This window comes from Meles meles, chromosome 1, assembly GCF_922984935.1.
Source record: "Meles meles chromosome 1, mMelMel3.1 paternal haplotype, whole genome shotgun sequence".
NCBI lineage: Eukaryota > Metazoa > Chordata > Mammalia > Carnivora > Mustelidae > Meles > Meles meles.
The window spans coordinates 201,000,864-201,007,873 of record NC_060066.1 but is presented as its reverse complement, the minus strand read 5'-3'; positions in this window follow the sequence as shown (position 1 = coordinate 201,007,873).

Below are 7,010 nucleotides of genomic sequence, written 5' to 3'. Positions count from 1 at the left end.
GTGAAGGCTCACTACCGTTCCCATGTGTGGGGTCCCCGTCAGGCTTTCTCCCATGAACATGAAAATGAGGGCAAACACGAGTTTGCCTCTTTTGTTTCTTTTATTCACAGGATATATGGTTCTCTTTGCACCTGAGTAAGTCTGTGGCGACTGAAATACAGAGTAATTGAAACCACCCTCAGTTTTGTCTCTGTGATGTCTCCTTCCCATCTCTGTCTGGCTGGGGACCACGTGCCGCAGAGGATTCGAGATGCTGTAAATTATGGTTGGAGCCTGGATGGAGGCAAAAGCAAACGGGGACCACAGGCAGTGCTGGCCGCAGCACCCCGGCCCCAGGCCTGCCCAGTCTGGTCATGAGGGCTTTGCTGAGGGAGCAGCTGCACAGAACCAGACTTGGGAGGGGGGGCAGGCTCCTGTGTCCTCCTTCCCCACCTCTCTCTCTCTGGTGGTGGTGGCAGCGGCGAATCCAGGGTGCGTGGCTCTGAGCCAGGCGTGGGGCCCAGCCAGGTGTGTTTGTCCTCTGGCTTTGGGCGCCCCAGAGGGCCCCAATTTCCCCACGGCCACCTCAGTCTCTCATCAGCTGCAGCAACAGACATGCCCCCACCCCGCGCCCCAGCCCCCAGTCCCTTCCCTGTCCCCACGCCAGAGTGCCCCTCACTTTCAGACCAGGGGAAGTGCCAAGCTGAGCCCACGGCCAGGGGCGACACAGACGCAGTCCCTGCTGTCTGGCATCTCCTGATCCAGGAGGAATTCGCCCGGAGAGCAGGGCTCAGGCAGCTGGTGTGCTGTGTGCTTAGCTGTAACCGAGACGCAGCTGGTTGGCACGGGCTGGGGCCTCCCGATTGGGCCGCTGTGTTTGGAAGCTCCAAATCCTCGGCTCTCCTCGAACAACGAGGAATTCAGGACGCTGATCCCATGGAGGATGAAAAGGCCACGGGCTCCTGGACACCTCCCCCCACCCCCAGGGGTGTTTGGCTGAAACTGTCACCGGACCTGGAGACACAGTGGCGGGGTGGTGCGGGTCTGGGGGGGTGGTGCGGCGCAGCCTGGGGAGGGGGCTATGGGGGGCAGATCTGGGAGAGGGCAGTGGCTCCCGAGCGCCTACTACCGGCCAGGCAGCCTTGGATTGGTGTTACTCCTTCCTTATTTCACATAACCCTTGCAGCTTCTTTGCGAAGTAGGTCTTACTAACTTGCTTTCCACCGAGGAAACTGAGGCCAGGAGGGGCTGTGGCTGGCCTGAGGGCCCTGAGGTGGTAGGAAACTGTCTACGGGCCAGCCTGATCTCCCTGCAAAGATTCCCTTTAACACAGACTTGATATGAATCCCCCCCGCACCCCACTGCCACCTCCCCAGGATCTCCAAGGATTGTGACAAATTGAAAATCCTATTAGTATTAAATTAATGGGCTTTTCTTGTGGGGCAGCGGGCCGGAACGGTGGCAGAGGGCTGAGAGCATTCACTGCCGAGGGTGTGGGCAGAGGGCGGTGGTGGGCCCGCCTGTCCAGAGCCCCCCTCCTGTCATCTATTAACCAGTTCTCTCCGACCGAGCAGCCTTTTATCTGGGAAGGGGCAAAGCGCTTTGAACCTCGGAATTAAATTCTGCTGGGGCCCCGGACAAAGGACGGGGTCCAGAGACTGCCGCCCCCTCCTCCCCTGCCTGACCTGGAAACATCTGCGGGCTTTGGGGCCAGGGGTGGTCGTCTCAGGTCCATGACCCCACAGGCAGGGGGCATGTGGCCGGCAGGGATGGAGAGAGCTTTGTGCTTTTCCAGGCTGTGAGAAGGCTCCGCAGGTGAGTCCTGGAGTGTTGGGGCTGCCGGGAGCTGGCATCCGGGGTGTTCTGGAGAATCGGTGCCGCCCGCCCCCACCCCACCCGCACTGCTTCTCCAGAGCTTCAAGTGAGCCCTAGTCCTTACTCGTGTGTTGAGCATCAGGTGTGGCCGGGCACCGACATGGGGTCCAGCTGTGGACCAGACACTGTCCCGTCTCATGGAGCTGGCATTCTAGTGGGGGGGGGGGCATCCACAAATCATACACGTCAGGTCTGGATAACTGTGCTGGAAAGAAGATGGAGCGGGCCAAGGAGGGAGGGATGCAAGCGGTCAGAAAGGCCCCTCCAAGGAGGTCGTGTTCACAGAGCTGGCGAACCATGCAGGCAGGGCAGGGGGGCTGGAGGCGGTTCTCGGCAGGCGCAGCAGCAGGCGCAAAGACTTCGAGGCCGGAGCCTGGTGGGGGAGTTTGAGGAAGAGCAAGGAGGCCGAAGTGGCCGGAGTGAAGGGAATGCGGCGACAAGGGAGAGGAGGCTGGGAGGCAGGCGTTCCCTTCAGATCTCAGGGGTCAGTGCGGGTGGGAGGCTTCATCTGAGTGCCCCTTGCAGCAGAGACAGCGGCAGGGCGAGGGAGGGACTCGGGGGTACGTACACGGCCAGAGGGCAGCACGCCTGGGACCAGAAACAGCTCTTCCTACTGTTCTGCAGCCCTAAGGGGATAGTAACAATGAGAACTATGATGAGTGTGATTTACTGAGTGTGCACTCACACCTGGTTCTTTGCGAAGCCACTTTTGGGTACATTGGCCCCTATATTGTTTATCTTACATGCATTAACCCCAGGGACCTATGATACACCCATTGTGCGGATGCTGCAGCCGAGGATGGGAGAAGTTGTTGGCATGCCAAGGCCAGCCGCGTGGATGGAGGCCAGCCTCCCTGATTTCAGACCACCGCTTGTGTCAGCCCAGGCTCCTGCAGTCCCCCACACGAGATGGCACTGCGGAGCCCCTGGGGGACATTTGTAGGGCCACACAACTTCCATGTCCCCAATGAGGCCGTGAACTCCTGGAGGGCAGAGAGCGGTTGCCCTCATTCCTGACCCTGGTCCCCAGCGCCAACCCCTTTGCTGGCTGCTGGAATGAAGTACTGGGTTTCGGATAGGATGGCCGTGTCACAGAGCCCAGCGCACCTCAATGCGACCTCTCTGGTCTCCCTTCTGGCACTGCTTCTGTCCCGCCCTGTCCCCTCTTGTCTGCAGGAGCGGGAGTGGCAGGAGCCGGTGAGGGCCGGAGCTGTGTTCTCGTGGCCATCTCTGCGATCCCTGGCATCAAGCCTGGCTCACGCTTGGTTCCTAGTGCTGGTTCGAATGATGGGGTCATGAGTTGCATGAGTCCTAGGAGGAGTTAGGTGTGGAGTGAGAAAGGAGGAATGGAGGGGGACAGAGAAACCGGCAGGGAGAACCAGAGAGAGAGGGCTCCAAGCTGCAGCTCGGAATCACACTGAGATGGAGTGAGTGCAGTTGAAGCCATTGGCGACGGAGGCAGGAAAGGAGACAGGGAGGCAGGGCTTCTGGGCAGGGGGTCTGCACGCTGGCCTATTCAGTGGGACCTGGACAGGACCATGGACAGGACATGGGTCAGGATGGGCAGGTTGGGAAGAACACTGAGCAAGCGGTGAACGAGGTTTGTCTGTAGGAGAGGGTGGGGTGGGCTGGGAAGGCCAGAGAGCTGGGACTTTGGGCTTCACAGTCTCCAGTCCCTGTGCCTCATCTGCCCAGGCTGTGAGGGCCTCTGGTTCCTCCACAGATCGAGTGCCAGGCTGGGCGGAGAGTGGTGGCGACAAGGTTGAGGACGCAGAGGGACTAGGAACCATTCTGATCCCTGTGACCACAGGTCCGATGGACAACATGGCCACCAGGGTCAGGGGGATCGTGTCCCCATTGCCTGATGCCCCCACCTCCTTTCTCTACACCTGTTGTTACTTCTCGGGTTCCAAACTCCGTGTTTCTCACCTGGGCCCTTGCACATGCTCCCAGGGACACCTTGCAGTCCGAAGCATCCCCCAATCCAGTCCCAACTCTGCAGCCAGAAGGCTCTTCCTACAGCACAGTCTGACCGTATCATCTCTCCCACCTAAAACCTTCAGTGCTCCCTAGTACCCACAGGTTCTTTGTGGTCCGGCCCTGCCCCCCTGCAGCCCCAGGCAGACCCGTCTCCCTCTCCATCCTTTGCTCTGGCCACACGGAATTACGGTTCAGCTTTGTCTTCTCTTGCTCTTCCCACAGGACGGCCTTTGCCGTACACTGGCAGCTGTACTCTAAAACGGGGTTCCAGTGTGTGTCTCTCCAGGAAGGCCTCCCCACCCCTATTCCTGAGGCTGGCCTAGGATGGGCCTGGCCTCCGCAGCTACCTTTCCTCCCCCGTGTGGCACTTGGCAGCCTGCGTGCTAATCGCGGTGGTACTCGTCCCCTTCCCTGGTGGCCGCGGAGCCCGGGGAGGCCAGGGCCGTAGGTTATTTTCTGTGTATCTGCAAAGCCCGGTACAAGGCCTGTGTGAGCTGCGCTCCCAGCGGGTGCGTGAATGAGGGAGGACCCGTGGGCCGCGGAGTCAGGCAGGGACTTCTGGGCCCGCCCGGGAGGTGTGGGGGCCTGGAGCTCCCCCGCCAGGCACCAGGATGGGGCGAGACAGGAACTCGGCCGTCCCCCGGTGAGGTTATTTTGGTCGTGGCAAATAAACCCCTTTGGAAAATGTGACCAGCTTTTGATCCTTGTGTCTTCACTCCTGACGCCCTCCTTTCAGCGCGTAACGAAGGCAGCGGCCTCCGTTAATAAAGAATAATTATGGGCTGGATTAGAGAGATTATCGGGAACAGGTGGAGCCCCTCGCCCCACCCGCTCTGCCCGGCGGCGGTGGCGGCAAGGATGAGCTCACACTTTCCCCCTCTCCTGGGAGGTTGTGCCACTGGGGGCCCAGCCATGGCTGCTAATCCTTGCGGGGGAGTGTGGGCAAGAATGCTCCTGCCAGTCACTTCCCACAAGTCCCAGGTGAGATTCCAAGGGACTAGCGGAAAAGGGTCTCTGCAAGGAGTCAGGGGGCCCCACCTACTCTCCCATCCCCTATTCAAGAAAGCAGGAGGATAGAGGGTGAGAGCAGGCTGGAGGGGAAGGTCCCTGCCAGGGCGGCAGGCCGTGCGGGTTCTTGTCCTGGCTGGGTCCCTGGCACTGACCTGATGACTCGGGCCATTGCTCCGATTGCTGGTCTTGCCTTCCCCATCTGTATGATCAGGCAGTTGGACTCCACCAGCCCTTCCCAAACTGGGCTCTCCAGAAATCAATCTTGGTTTTTTAATATATGAGAGCTCAGGGAATAAACGTACATGATGCCCTTCTTAAAGATGGACTTGGCAAGGAAACACCATGGGAAAAGGACTGCAAACTGATGGGGAATGGAACTCATATGTCTCCAAGTCTAAGACTAAAACCAAGGTGAGGGTCATGATTATGGAACAGAGTGAAACAGGGAGAATTGAATGAGATTGTGTAGAAACATGTAACAGATGAATACTGGGAGGGAAAGGGGGAAAAAGAAGGTGCAAAATAACATTAATACTCAGATTTCCTCATCTTTCTTAGACGGAGGGAAAAAGACACAATTTAAATATGAAAAATAAGGTGATAGACATAATTACATCACAGATACAAAGGTAAACGTTAAGAAATGTAAACTAATAAATTGGGGTCAGGGAGGGGAAGACAAAGGAATAAAAATAAACTAATTCTATCATTACTCCTAATAATGGTCACTGTTCACAATTTAATACAAGAAACTGACAAGAGGTTAAGTTTCCCCTACTCTCTCTTAAACGTCTCCACATCGAAAAGGAAATCAGAACAGATTATAGAAGTCTAGAAAACTAAGATAACTATAGCAAGAGAAAAGTTCTTAACTCTAAATATTTTTGTTAATAAAGATTGAAAGTTCTATAAGAAAAGTACCCAACCTACAAAGTTTGGAATATGACACCAACATAAACCTAAAGAAATCACGAGGAAAAATTTATAAAGATAAAAGTGGATGTGAATGAAGTCAGGAAAAGACTAGAACTAATAAAGATTATTTTTTCAAAACCAAGTAAAATAGATGTTAGGTAATCTAATCCAGAAAAAAATGGAAAAAGCATAAATTTATAAAATAAATGGTTACAGGGGAGTAACCCCGATTTCCGAGGAAATCAACAGAATATGCAAATATACTTAAGAACTTCGGTGAAATGGGTAATTCTTTTAATTTAATTTAATTTATTTATTTGACAAAGAGAGAGAGAGCAGGGGGCGGGGCAGAGGGAGAGAGAGAGAGAGTCTCAAGCAGACCATGTCAAGCATGGAGCCCGACATGGGTCTTGATCTCACAGCCTTGAGATCACAACCTAAGCCGAAAGAAACCAAGAGTAGGATATGCTCTCTGACTGCGACACCCAGGAGTCCTTGAAATGGATAATTCTTGAAGAAAATATAAGCTATAAAAATGTACCTAGAAGTACATTTAGGTACAAAAATCTAAACAAACAAACAAACAAACAAATCTAAACAGACCAGTAATCACAGAAGAAAGAGGGATACTTACTCCCGTCAAAATCACTAAGTCCAGATGGTTTTACAAGGGCCAACATTTAAGGAGCTGCTTAAGTGATTTAAGTCATTGTTTAAATTTCTCTGGGGCTAATTTCCTTCATATATGAAGAGCTCTTGTAAATCAATAATAAAAAGCTGACAACTCAGTAAAAAATAGGTGAACTACCTGAATAGACCATTCACAGAGAAGGAAAACAATGGTCTCAGAAAAGACTATGAAGTCGGTCAACCGTCATTCTCAAAACGAGAAAATTGTGTAATAAAACAGTAGTGTGATGTCATTTTTTTCACTCATTAGATGAAAATTATGAAATTGGATAAATCACTGGCTTAGCAAGAAACCAGAGGACTCCTAAAATGCTGGGAGAAACGCAAATTGTTACACAACAACTTGGAAGGCAACTTGGCAAGATCTTTGCCTCTGACCCAACAACTTGCTAGGAACGTTTCTCAGAAATAAACGCAACGTATGTGTGTGAACGACATTTCAGTGACATATTATTTCTGATAGCCAGGGTTGGGAAGCAGCCTACAAGGCTACCAGGAGGAGGAGGGTTACGCCATCTGCTCCAGTGGAACTTTATGCAGCCATTGGCAAGAAAGGAGGC